This window comes from Alexandromys fortis, unplaced genomic scaffold (genome assembly GCF_014885135.2).
Source record: "Alexandromys fortis isolate MF-2015 unplaced genomic scaffold, M_Fortis_MF-2015_v1.1 scaffold_76, whole genome shotgun sequence".
In the NCBI taxonomy this organism is placed as follows: Eukaryota; Metazoa; Chordata; class Mammalia; order Rodentia; family Cricetidae; genus Alexandromys; species Alexandromys fortis.
Genome location: NW_026067997.1, coordinates 3,199,738 through 3,213,375, shown reverse-complemented (window position 1 = coordinate 3,213,375; position 13,638 = coordinate 3,199,738). Strand labels below are relative to the sequence as shown.

Below are 13,638 nucleotides of genomic sequence, written 5' to 3'. Positions count from 1 at the left end.
TGTCATTCTGTTACAGGAACAGCAATAAAATGACTCCTAATAACATTCCACTACAGTCACAGACCAATGCCTCGCACAGCTTATTCTTGCAGGAGACAAAAATTAACACAGAGATCCACAACTGGACAATGTTCAGAAAGTGAGAGTTTGGGACACTCCGTCCAAAATAGGATGCCTTCATTAAACCCCTCGCCTCAACGCTTGGGAATCTATGGAGAACAGGAGGCAGAGCTGATGGATGACTCTATGCAAACAGTGTCTCCCAGACATCAGAACCTATGCACATATCAATTCCTATGTGGTATGAGAGTCTGGAGTAGCATAAATAAGAAATGCACAGCTTCAAGCCAGACCAGGTCCTAGCACTGAGGGGGGAAATGGACATGGGATCCCATCCCTAACAAAGATGCTATCTGTAACTGACACCTTCTTGGCAAAGGAAAATCTGCTATCTCTAATGAAGCACCACTGAGTATTTCAACCATACTTCAGGGCAGGCACAACACAAAACAAAACCAATAGCATTTTTATGAACTTTTAGCTTCATTTTTTGTTTTGGGGTTTTTGTTTTGTTTTTGTCTTACAGGTATTTTGCCTATTTGTTTGATTTTTTTTTTTTGCTTTTTGAGGAGGTGTTTCTTGTGTGTGTGTGTGTATAAAAGAGCAAAAATACATAAAGTTGGGTAGATAGGGAGGTGGGAGGATATGGGAGGAGTTGGAGGAAGGTAAAAAACAAAATATATTGCATGAAAAAATTAATTTAAAAATGAAAAAAAAATATCTGTTGTTGGGCTGGAGAGATAGCTCATCAGCTAAGAGTACTGGCTGCTCTTGCAAAGGACCTGAGTCTCTCCCAAGATCCAAACAAGGGCTCATAACTATCTGTAACTCCAGTTCCAGGAGATACAACACCCTTTCAGGCCTTGTCACCAGACACACATATGGGGCACAGAAATATATGCGGGCAAAACATTCAAACAAATAAAAGTAAATAACTTCCACTCAAAAAAAATGCTCACTGTTGAATTCCTATCTGTCACTCACAAATGTTTGGGACAGCTGATACAAAGCCTGACAGTGACCAGGAAAAGCAATAGGATGAATCAGAGTCAGAGTTACAAGTACAGATATGTATGATCTTATAGCATTACTATGTCTAAACCTACTTCTTTGATCAAATGAAACAGAATAACAAAACACTTCAAATTAAATGATGGGCTTTTACACACACACACACACACACACACACACACACACACACACACACACTCCAACTTCCACTGACAAAAGCAGTACATCTCAAAACTTTACTGAACATTCCTCTAATCTGGAATTCTTATTAAAATGCAGAATCTGTATAAGTTATTAAACAGGGCCCTCACTGTTAGGAATAGAAAACATCCCTAGGTCAGGGAGGCCCAAGACTTCCAACACAACACAGGCAAACTGCCACTCCCTAGAATGAGAATGTAAGGCCGTATAGCTAAATAAAATAAAATGTCACATGCGTCACTCACAAGATATAGAGAAATCAAGCTAGAACTGGATTGGAAGCTCCCTCTCTGCTGGCAAGTTCTCATAGTGTTAGAAAGAGCTATGCTGGCTGCTGGGGAAGAATTGTCATCAACAGTCTTAAACAGTTATGTGAGCCCTGTGCTCAACAATACTAACAACTGAGGCAAGATGAGGTCACCGGTACAATAGTGGTAAGTCTGTTACTGGGTTAACCAACTGCAGTCTGATTGAATTTGATGCCCACTGACAGGAGGGTCTTCACATCTGGCACTGTAAACCCAGTCAAACACCCATGGCTGGACAGGTTAGAGGCCCTAGAAGCGAACCTACTTCTGCTGTTTTCCACAATGGACATGATGTACTTATCAAAACTGCCTTCTAAATAACTGTTGTTATTATTATTACAGATCTGTGCTGCTATCTGCTTTGGTCACAGAAGCTTTCTGCAATGGTCAGCAGTGACTACAATGGTCAAAGTACTGAGACTAAATTATTGTTGAATGCCCATGCAAGTGTAAACAAATCTTCACCAACGTTCCTATTAACAATCCTAATTAATATCATAGCAAAGAGATAGAGACATAGACAGAAACAAGAGAGACAGACATGAAGATAGAAAGGAGCTAGTTAGAACAGGAAGTGTATTAATGGAAGGGGCACAGGAGGGTAATGGGGTGGATATGATCAAAAAATATTATAACATGTACGAAAATGCCAGAATGACACCTATTATCATATATAACATATACTAATAAAAAACAAGTTTTAAAAACACCTTGGTATGTAGCTTCTATTTCAGTAACTTTTCAACTGAGCTGGAAGTGTATACTTTACAAAATTCCCAAATTTTGAGGAGCAAAGATGTAGAACACTAATTGAACTTATGCTCAACAACACTTATAGTTGTAGGTTTAGTGGTGGTCAGTCTCATAATTAGAAAATCAAACAAAAGATACTCTAGAAGCACACCTGCAAAAGATGTGATTAGCCATTCTGTAAAACACCCTGGGATTAGCTGATGATACCCATCATACGCACACAGTCCAAGAAAGAACCAAGGGTAGGGGACGGCAGTGCAGGGGACGACTGTTTGCACAGCATGCATAAGTCCCTGGGTTCTACCACTAACACCACAAAAAAGAAAACCAAAGACAAAAACGAAGTAGCTTAGCAGTAAGACATGTGCAAGGCTCTAGGTTCAGCCTCAACATTGCAAAAATAAAATAAAGATTAAAAAAAAAAACCTTAAAATTACCAACAGTAATGCTTCATTAAGCCTGATGTGGTAGCACACACCAGCAGTGGGGAGTGAAAGGTAGGCAGATCTCCATGAGCTTAAGACCAACCTGGTCTACAGGGAGCTCTACACCAACCAAATCTACATAGTGAGAGCCTGTCAAAATTAATAATGATAATAATAACAAATTAGAAAAAGATTAAATATACACACATGCAAAACAAATATCAAGAACCAACTAATCATCCTGGAGAAATGGCTTGGCTGTCAAATGGCTTGCTACTGACAAAGAGGACCCAAGTTCTGTTCCCAGCATGTATGTGTCAGGTGGCTCACAACTGCCTGCAATTCCATCCAACACAACTTCTGCCTGTGCCAGCACCAGCACACACATGACATACACATACATGCATGGACAAGAACATAAATTCAGATTAAAAATAAAACCAAACACTGTCTTTCCCTAAATATGGATAATTTCATTCTGGAGAAACATTTTCAGTATATTTTAAATTCAAATGCTGCAAGCATTTTTTTCGGCCTTCTAGTTTGGTTCTGAATGCAAATACATTCGTAACATCACAAAATCTAAATACTTGTTTAATTACCAAGCAATTTTTGCACACTTCTTTAAAACCTCCAATCATATTGCTACATCCAAATATCTCTGAGAATCCTCTTTTCGCTTTGAGAAGTGTAATCAGGACAGAGTACACCCTTCTGCCTTACAGCTATAACACACATCCACAAACCACTGCCATAATTAAACTGTTTGCACCAGTCCCTGTGCTAGATACCGTCAGAAAACAGAAAAAAAGAAAAACCTACAATCTTATCGCAACCAACATAGAGAAATTTTCTAATTTCACAAAAACTGTTCTCAGTGTGGAACAACGATGTAAGGAAAGCTATGGAGCCATGAATAGTCCATTTAATGAAGTCATTCTGCCCTCAACCAAAGCAGAGAAATTTGAAACAATGTGGAAATGGAAGAGAGAAATCCCTATCCATGGTTGCAGACTGTTCTTCCTTGCTTCCTTCTAAAGAATAAGCAAATCTTAAAGGCGCTATCGCATACAACAGATGTTGTATGCGTTTGTTTAATGTGTGATGAGGAGGTGAGGAGGTATGCCGATTACAACCTTGGCACCAGGTGCCAAATGACCAGGCTTTGCGATTGACGCAAATCACTTTGCTGTACGACTCTCTCGTTCGCCACGTACTAAGAGGATTAAGGAGAAATGCCAAATGTTATGGGCCTCGACATAATTTTTGCTGAATCACAAATATTCCCAAATGTAAAGCTGCAGGAGTCGCCGAGTCTGAGCACCGGCGGCCATACCTCAGAAAGAATCTCCACTCCGAAAAACGTCCAAGTCTTTTTTTCCCTTAAAAGAGAAGGACTAATGTTTTAAGCTTTCACAGCACTGCTTCCACAGCAAGGTCGCCTGTACAGTTAACAGCATACACTGGTTTTGGTAGCAGAAGCACGTCTTCCTGCACTGTGCAACCCCAAGCCTCCAAGGACAAATAGAACCCACCGCCCCAGCCGGCGACAGGGGACACAATGGGTACCCTCAGCCTTGCTCAGCCTGTCACTCAGACCCTGCCACCGCGCACCGTGGACCCAGCGATGTCAGGCTTCCAGCAGCACGGGAGCCTGTACTTCCCCCCGGGCTATTCCAGGGCCGCGAAGGCCCGCGGCGTCCAGCTCAGGTGGACCCACGTTCCGCCCTCGGCTCGCGGGGTCCCTCTGGCCAGTCCACTCGTCCCTTCCAACCGCGCGGCTCGCGGCCCGGCCTCACCGTGTGCCTCGGTCCGGAACAGCCCGGCCCGCCCCTTTCCACTCGTCCACACGAAGCGGCGTTGGTTCCTTCCGCGCCCCCCACGCTGCTAGTCCGCACGCTGCCGCCTACTGATGCCGAAAACGGCTTCTAGGAACGCGCCATGTTCCCTGTCGCCACTCCAGACGACGCGGGCGCGCGAAAATGACGTCACAGGATCCCGGCGCGGCGCGCAGGGGCGAGGCCGAGGATGAAGGCGATAGGCTAGCGGAGGGGAGAGGAGGGAGGAGCTCGTGTTCGAACCCAGAGGCGCGCGGCAGCCAACACAGCCCTGTGCGCAGGCGTGGGTACCCGTTACTATGGAAACCGTAAATCCCGGGAAAATCGGTTGTTTCCTGGGCTGGTTGCAGTGTAAGTCAAAACCATTTCATCTTCACTCTTCTAGATATCAACTACTATGTTTCATGGGTCTGTCACAGCACAAGAGCGTTATCAAAAGAATCCCATTCATGAACCCTGCCACCATAGGAATTTGTTCAAGTTTGGACGGGCTTTGTTTTGCGGTTTTGTTTTGTTTTGTTTGTTTGTTTGTGTGGGTTTTGAGGTTTTGTTTGTTTTATTTTGTCTTGTTTTAGTGTTGTGTTGTTTTGTCGGGGGAGGGGGGAATTGAGAGGGTCTCACAAACCAAGGCTTCGGGGATTACAGCCTTTTTTGTAGCTGACCATCAAATCATGACTCCTCCACATCCCAGATGTTCAGACTACGTGCATGTCTCTCAAGATCTACATTTTTTATTTCCTGAACTTGAGTGTTCTACTCCACAGCAATACCACGGGTGAAAAGATTTCAAAGGACCAGTGCTATCTAGCCCTGCAAGCTAGTTTACGCTTTTTTTGTTTTTAAGAAGAGAACTTGTGAGGAATATTAACTGTATTCATAAAGTCCGATAGAATTTGTTGTTAGCTTAGGATGTGCACAATACAGTCTCAAGATCTTTAGGTTGAATGACCCATTTTAATCTCCAAGTCAATCCTGTGAGGGAGATCCATTATTATGTCCATTTTACAAAAGAAGAAATTGGAACACAGATAAGTCAATATGCTAAAGTTCAATAGCTAGTAAATACAAGCGTTGAAGTTTGTACTAAAAACAATAGCTCTTCTTTATAAGAATGTCTCTCATACGAAGACATTTAAAATCAGTACAAAAATAAAAATTCCCTCAATACAAATACATGACGTTGTCATTGAAGGTCTGGTTGACACAGGTGCAGACGGAGCAATAATTTCATCAGAATCTTGGCATTTAAATTGGCCTCTTCAGAACGTAATGTTCAGTTTTTAGGGATCAGAACTTTATCTCAGGTAAAGTAGAGTGCAAGATGGATTTAATGTATAGGACCAGAATGACAGAGAGGAATATTAAAACCATATGTGATTAACATAGCAATGAATATGTAGGGATGTGATTTGTTACAGCAATGGAATACTCAATAATATTCCCCCAATCATAGAAATAAACCATAAATTAACGTATTTCTAGGGAAAAAGTTTTTGTTTTATTATTTGTGCTACAATAAACTTTAAAATCAGCGCAACAATTCCAGAACCTGGGAGACAGAATCAGGAGGACTGGCACACTTTTGAGAGCGGGCTTCATGGTGTACTCCAGGTGAGCCAGAACTACAAAATGCAACTGTGACTCCAAAAGCAAATAAACCACCCATGAAACTTCAAAAAGAATGAAATAAAGAAGTTATACCTATCTAAAGAGCCTGGAATAGGTGGTAGAGTGGTTGCCTCTTATGCACATGACAAAAACTACTAATTCTTTGAAGCAATTTTCTTTCTTTTTAAATATTTATTTATTATGTATACAATATTCTGTCTGTGTGTATATCTGCAGGCCAGAAGAGGGCACCAGACCTCATTACAGATGGTTGTGAGCCACCATGTGGTTGCTGGGAATTTAACTCAGGACCTTTGGAAGAGCAGGCAATGCTCTTAACCACTGAGCCATCTCTCCAGCCCCCCTGTGAAGCAATTTTCATTTTCCATATTCTACTAGAATTCACTATGATGCTTAAGATGATCAGATTAAGATCCGTCTCCAGGAGCAGGCCCTGCTCAGTAGAGTCAACTCTGCAAACAGAGGTGTAGGTCAGCCAGCCCCGAAGCTGTGACCATGGGAGAGCTGTCCTCATTTCTCATATGACAGACCAACCTTATGTCTGCCCAACCCAGACACAAGCATATGATTTGGCCTGCCCCAACATACCCCTCTATGTCCTGCTGGAGCATATGAAGGGACCTGACCTGCAGACCTGAAGCTGCAGGATTTCCACAGCACAAGGTCACATCAGGAAACCCAGGAAGAGTCCTGTTGAGGACATAACATCAACAGTGTAGTAGAAGCCTCAAACCAGACCAATGCCACTTTGCAACAAAAACATGGAAGCAAAGATTGTGGACAGAAGGGTTTACAGTGTGACTTACTATGCCATGCTACAGCTTCCATGACGAGATTTCTACATGTTCCTCTTAAATATGTTTTTTATTTGGCGGGAGTACAGGGGCAGAGGGTGAATGCAAAGCGACTGGGAAATGAATGGGATCAAGATAAATGATGTAAGCTGGGCGGTGGTGGTACATGCCTTTAATCGCAGCATTTGGGAGGCAGAGGCAGGCAGATCTTTGTGAGATCGAGGCCAGCCTGGTCTAGAGTATGTTCTAGGACAGGCTCCAAAGCTACATAGAGAAATCCTGCCTTGAAAAAGAAAAAATAATAATAATACATGTTGAGTAGAGGCTGTTTGTTTGTTCCCAGCAGCTCAGACCCAAAATAAACATTCAGAAACTATATTATTTGTAATACTGCTTGGCCAATAGCTTAAGTGTATTGCTGGCTAGCTCTTATATCCTAAACTAACGCATCTCCATTAGTCTGTGCATCACCACGAGGTTATGGCCTATGAGCGAAGTTTCTGCGAGCTCCAGCAGAGGACTCAGTCTCAGTGGGAGCTACATGGCTTCTCCTGACTCTGCCTAGTTTCTCTATATCTCTTTCAGCCTGGCTTTACTCTGTTAAGCCATTGGCTGAAAGCAGCTTCTTTATTAACCAATGGCAATAAGACATATTCACAGCATACATATACAGATTGGTACACCAACGTGTGCCATCTAAGTATACATAAAAACTGAGAGAGCTTGAAAAGAAATTTTAGACGCACACACACACACACACACCAAGTTTAGCTGCATTTTTTTTTTTGGATGGGCTCTGTTTACTGGCAGTAAACAGGGTCACTTCAGGTCCTTTAAGAGAGGTCTTCCTTGTGATTTCAAAATGACCGCTAACTGATCTGTGCTGCACCACTTGACTACCTCTCAGCCTATTACTTTTGAATAACTTAAAAAGTGTGTGAGAGTCCATCTGCATCCATGCACACGTGTGGAGGTCAGAGGTCACCCCTTCCATTTCCATGAGGCAGGTTTCTGCCACAGTGCAGGGTATTCTGGAATAGCTGGCCTCCAAGCTCCCAAGCTATCTCTACCTACAGGAGTACTACACAACAAATCCAGCTTTTGGGGGGGGGAGGAAATGTGGGTTCCAAGGATATAACTCAAGTTCATTAGGCTTCAATCACTAGCATATTTTACCTGCAGAGACCATCTCGAAGAGGATGAAGACCTAACAAAACACCAAAAGAAAAAGTTATTTTAGATCTATTTATATCACAATTCTATGTGTATGAGTGTTTTTTCTTCATGTTTGTGTTCCGTGCTTATCTGGTACTCAGAGGTCAAAGCAGCTATTAGATCCCCTGGGACTGGAGTTACAAACAGTTGTGAGCTGTTGTGTGAGTGCTGGGAATCGAACCTGGGCCTTCTGCAAGAGCAACATGTACTCTTAAACACTGAGTCGTCTTAAACCCTTTTTAATCTGTGAAAAAGCTAAATCGGCCATGCAGTACATTGAGCAGCCTGGAAATATCTCTGTGTATGGTAGCAGGAATCCTCACCCACCCCACCCCCGCCTGCCCAGGCAGGGAGTGCTGAGCCATGGGCATGGTCTCAGCTACTTTCCTCCTAAACCAGAGTGGGCATGTAATCACCCAGGCCCACAAACCCAGTTCAAGTGCTCTGTAGACAGACCTCCGGAAAGAGTTGGAGCTGAGCCAGGAAGTCACCACCACACATTTTTTGGTGCTAAGGATGAATCTCCAGGAAGACCTCTCTTAAAGGAGCCATAGCACCCCCGCTCGCTGCCACAAAACAGAGCCTATCCAAAAAAAAAAAAAAAAAAAAAAAAAAGGCTGGCTACCAAGTCTCTAACCCTCAGACAAAATTTGTATACCCTTCAGGCAGGCAAAAAAAAAAAAAAAAAAAAATGTTTTGAAGAACTAGTGAGAGGAGTTGCACCCTTCTTTTTAGGGGCAGTAAACCGTGTTATGTACTTCCCTGGCTATTCCATGCCTTTATCTTCCTCAAAATTTTTGGTTAGTGTGGTGGTTTGAAAGAAAATGTCCCCTAAAAGGAATGGCACTATTAGGTGGTGTGGCCTTGTTGGAGGAGGTGTGGCCTTGTTGAAGGAAGTGTGTCACTGTGGAGGTGAGCTTTGGGGCCTCATCAATATACTCAAGCCAGGCCCAGTGAGACAGATCACTTCCTGTTGCCAGCATATGACGCTCAGTTCCTTTTCCAGCACCATGTCTACCCGCACGCCACCATGTACACCATGATGACAATGGACTAAACCTCAGATATTGTGAGCCACCCCAATTAAATGTTTTCCTTTATAAGAGTTGCCATGGCCGTGGTGTCCCTTTACAGCAATAGAGTCCCTAAGACAGTTAGCTTTATGGGTATGGTTTTTCTCTGCATTTTCTTATTTCTGGCTGTTGTAGTTGGACTTTTTCATCTGACTTTCTTTGGATCACTAGTCCCCAAATTATGACTTATTATTAATTCTGAAAGCTTGGTCGTTATCTTAGGCTTGTTCTCAACCATATATTTTACCTTAAATTAATGTTTCTGTTAATCTATATTCTGCCATGTGGTTGTTTATCTCTCCTCCATTCTGTATGTCCAACTCTTTCGGTAACTTGCTGACATCAGGAGATTCTAGACCATGCCAGATTCTAGACCTTAATTTCTCTCTCTCCCTGGAAGTTCCGCTAATTCTCTTCTGCCTAGCTGGGGGCCATTCACCTCTTTATTAACCTAATCAGGTGCCTTAGACAGGTGAGGCAAAACACAGACAAATCTTCGCTCAATGTACAAAAACATCAACCACAACAGGGTTGGAAGGGTAATAAAGTAATACTGTACTCTTATAGTGCCTGGAATGGAAATTGTAGCACTGTTATTGTAACTGTCATGCTCTCAACCTTCCCGCCCCTTTCAAAATTTGGTAGTGGTATGTGTGGTGACAGGGTGTGGGGGACAGGGCCTTGTATGTGTGGTGACAGGGTGTGGGGGACAGGGCCTTGTATGTGTGGTGACAGGGTGTGGGGGACAGGGCCTTGTATGTGTGGTGACAGGGTGTTGGGGGACAGGGGCAGGACTCTTGTATGTGTAGAAATGAGGGGCTGAGCCTGGTGGTGGTGGCACACGCCTTTAATCCCAGCACTCGGGAGGCAGAGGCAGAGGCAGGCGGATCTCTGTGAGTAAAAGCTACAGAGAAACCCTGTCTCGAAAATCCAAAAAAAAAAAAAAAAGAAAGAAAGAAAGAAAGGAAGGAAGGAAGGAAGGAAGGACGGAAGGAAGGAAGGAAGGAAGGAAGGAAGGAAGGAAGGATGGAAGGAAGGAAGGACGGAAGGAGGGGCTGAGTTCCAGGACTAGCTTCTTTCCATCTGCAGTGCTCCAGCTGGTGGTTTTACTTGCTCAGCTGTCCCTTTGATACTTTATTGTTTTTCTCTTTTGCAGTTTTAAGTGAAGCTGTGTTAATTCAATTTTCATTCCAGCTTTCTTATAAACTCCTCATTTTATTATCTAAGTCAATCTCAGAAGTGGGGGGGGGCACCATCAAGAATTTCACTCCACCTGGGTGATGGTGACACACACCTTTAATCCCAGCATTCAGGAGGCAGAGGCAGGCAGATCTGTATGAATGAGACCAGCGTGGTCTACAGAATGAGTTCCACGATAGCCAAGGATACACAGAGAAACCCTCTCTCAAAAAAAAAAAAAAAAAAAAAAAAAAGCAAAAACCAAAAAAAGGACTTCTCTCCAGAACAAATAATTTTTTTTCCTCCCAACATCCAAATCAAATGTCTCCTGAAACCAAAAACTAGCCTCCCCAAAAGGGTCCCACACCGATAAAAAAACAATAAAAAAAATCATATTCTAAGTAGGCAATAAATTTCACCTTTTTCTCTGCTTTCATTTGATCTTCAAAAACTTGACCATCCTAGTAGCTTATGAAAATATAAACTACAAGCTGGGCGGTGGTGGCTCACGCCTTTAATCTGGACGCAGGGGTAGGTGGATCTCTGTGAGTTCAAGGCCAACCTGTACTACAAGAGGTAGTTCCAGGACAAGCTCCAAAGCTACAGAGAAACCCTGTCCACCACCCCCCCCCCCCCGCAAAAAAAAAGACTCCAGGTAGGCATGGTAGTGAATATCTTTAATCCCAGTACTGCCAAGGCCAAGGAGGAGCTCTGTGAGTTCAAGGCCAGCCTGGGCTACGTAGTAACACCGTGTCAAAAAAAAGATAGGAAAGAAAAAAGGAAAAGAAAGGGATATCTAAGCTGCATTCCATTGGTTCATTAAACATTAGAGATAATTTTAAAAGAAAATACTTGTACAGACTCACAATCAATGGCCCGACCCATTTGATGACATATATGGCACAGAGGTCAAGAAAGCGACGCACAGCACTTGTCATCTTCAAGGCTTAATGCTATTTTAAACAGCATAAATACAACTTCAGGTATGAAAGGGCATCAACGTCTACGAGACAACACTGATGTCTCAGTTGTTCTTCATGGAGACGAGCATTGCCAGACTGCCACAGTTCCCCATGTGTGAAGTATTTCCCTCCATATTTCAGCACTTCATTGAAATGTCGACACTCAGTCAGAAATTCTCATGTGCGGATGTTGAGATTAAAACAGCTGTCAAATCATTAATCACATAATTGAGCTCTCTTCCTTCTTCAGCATATCTACTCAGTAATGGAATACATTACTCTGATAACCTGATAACAGCCTCCTTTAAGATGACCTCAGATGACACCTCATGTTCTTCCCGTCCATTTGTTACATCTGTCAATCACCAGCCCATCAGTCTCCACCATAGTGACCACCTTTGGTTTCCGTTTAAGTGTTTCCCATATATGCCCCCATTCCCACCTCCCAGAATCAGTGTATCTTTGCCAGTATTGTCTTCTTTGCCACTGTCCGTGATGGTCTGGGTATATGCTAAGTCGCCTTTTGACAAATCAACATCCCCACTAAGAGTGAGATATTTCCAGACTGCTTAAGGTGCAGAATTTCAACATTTTGGTAAATCAAAACTTCACCATACACCACTTCATCCACGTCTTCCTCAACTGGACACTTATCAGCAGTTGGCCAGTATCTGTTGATGACCTCACCTTGAGCCACAGGAGGTAAATTCTTCATCTGTCAAATACAGTCCTGCTTCATGTCTTTTATTTTTTTCTTCTATTTTGTTTAAAAAGCTGTCAGCTTCTTGTTTGTCTTGTTCGTCACGGTCCTAGCTCTGAAGCTTCAGCAACACCAATACATGTGGCTAATTCTCAAATTGGCAAATCTGCCCTGTGTGGTGTGTATATGTGTGTGTGTGTTTGTGCGTGCGCAAATTGTGCAGTGACCCTGCAATCTCCTGTTCTTGGAAAATCTCTTCCCATTCTTGTTCCTGTTCCTGAAAAAGGAAAGGCCTTTTTCAGAATGGTTTCATCATTAGCTTTGGCATCGAGTATGAAGTCCAGAATGTGCTGTGCTGTTGCCACAATGTGGTTGTTTGAATAGGAGCAGGTCCCATAGACTCATATGTTTGAATGCTTGTCCCATAGGAGTAGCACTATTAGGAGGTACCACCTTGAAGTGTGAAACTGTGGTCTCGTAAACTCAAGTTACACTCAGTGTGGCACACAGTCTCTTCTTGCTGCCTGCTGAACAAGATGGAAAACTCTCAGTTCCTTCTGAGCACCATGTCTACCTGCACACAGCCATGCTTCTCGACATTATGGTCATGGGCTAAACCTCTTGAAGCCAGCCCCAATTAAATGTTTTCCTTGTGAGAGTTGCCTTGGTCCTGGTGTCTCTTCACAGCAATAGAAAAACAGAAACCAAGACACATAGTGAGAAGGCTTGTGCCATACCCCAGAGAGGCAGCTTGGCAGTCTTGGGTGTCAACAGGTGTATCAGACTGCACCCCTCTCCTTAAAATAATAAACTATTTTAATAAGCAGAGATAATGTCATGTCCATCCTTTCCCTCCTACCATATGGCAGTGACTGGCATACTGTAGACGCTCCGGTATTGCGCATATTAACAGTGACAAAAATGAAGTGACAAGGGCTTTAAGTTGTCTGTAGTGACTCCATTTTAGTACCTCAGATGAATTTTGTTTTGCAGAATATCTTGCTGTAAGGGGGAGCTTAAGAAAAACAACTCCTTATTTTTACTAATCGCATATTTTGGCTTTTGTAACTATCTACTTAGCTTACAACTGCGGGATGGGAACCTTGGGAACTTTACAGTCAGGATATGGACCACAAGAAAGGCTCAGGGCTGCACTTTGGTACTGAATACCCAGTTGCAGTCAGCAGTCTGGAATGAAGAATTGCAACCGGCTCAGAGACGGTGTCCCCGTGGTCTTCTTTGGTAAGAGCCCCCTAGCAGTAAAACTTAGAAGAATCTATTACAAGAGCTGAAAATTTTTCTAGAATTCGAATTACAGCAAAGGGAGGAGGGGCTAAAACCAAGGCTTGGGAACAGTTTCTTTCCTCTTTTTGGCTTTTGTTTTTCTCCGAGACAGGGTTTCTTTGTGTAACAGCCCTGGCACCTTATCCATCAAGCCTAGGCTTCTCACCCCACAACCTCCTGGGAAACAGGAGACACGTGGGAGGACG

At 43.1% G+C, this 13,638-nt stretch overlaps 1 protein-coding gene and 1 pseudogene across 2 annotated transcripts in view; both read right to left on the bottom strand.

The window, feature by feature from the left end:
- Ipo11 (importin 11) overlaps positions 1 to 4,727 on the bottom strand; it is a 152,536-nt gene extending 147,809 nt beyond the window's left edge. For both annotated transcript variants that reach the window (XM_050160382.1, XM_050160383.1), the window contains exon 1: positions 4,558 to 4,727. The gene's annotated coding sequence lies outside the window, so the exon portion shown is untranslated. The remainder of the gene's footprint in view (positions 1 to 4,557) is intronic.
- Positions 4,728 to 11,615: 6,888 nt separating this feature from the next.
- LOC126512552 (spermine synthase-like) lies at positions 11,616 to 13,053 on the bottom strand (annotated as a pseudogene).
- Between the last annotated feature and the right edge of the window lie 585 nt (positions 13,054 to 13,638).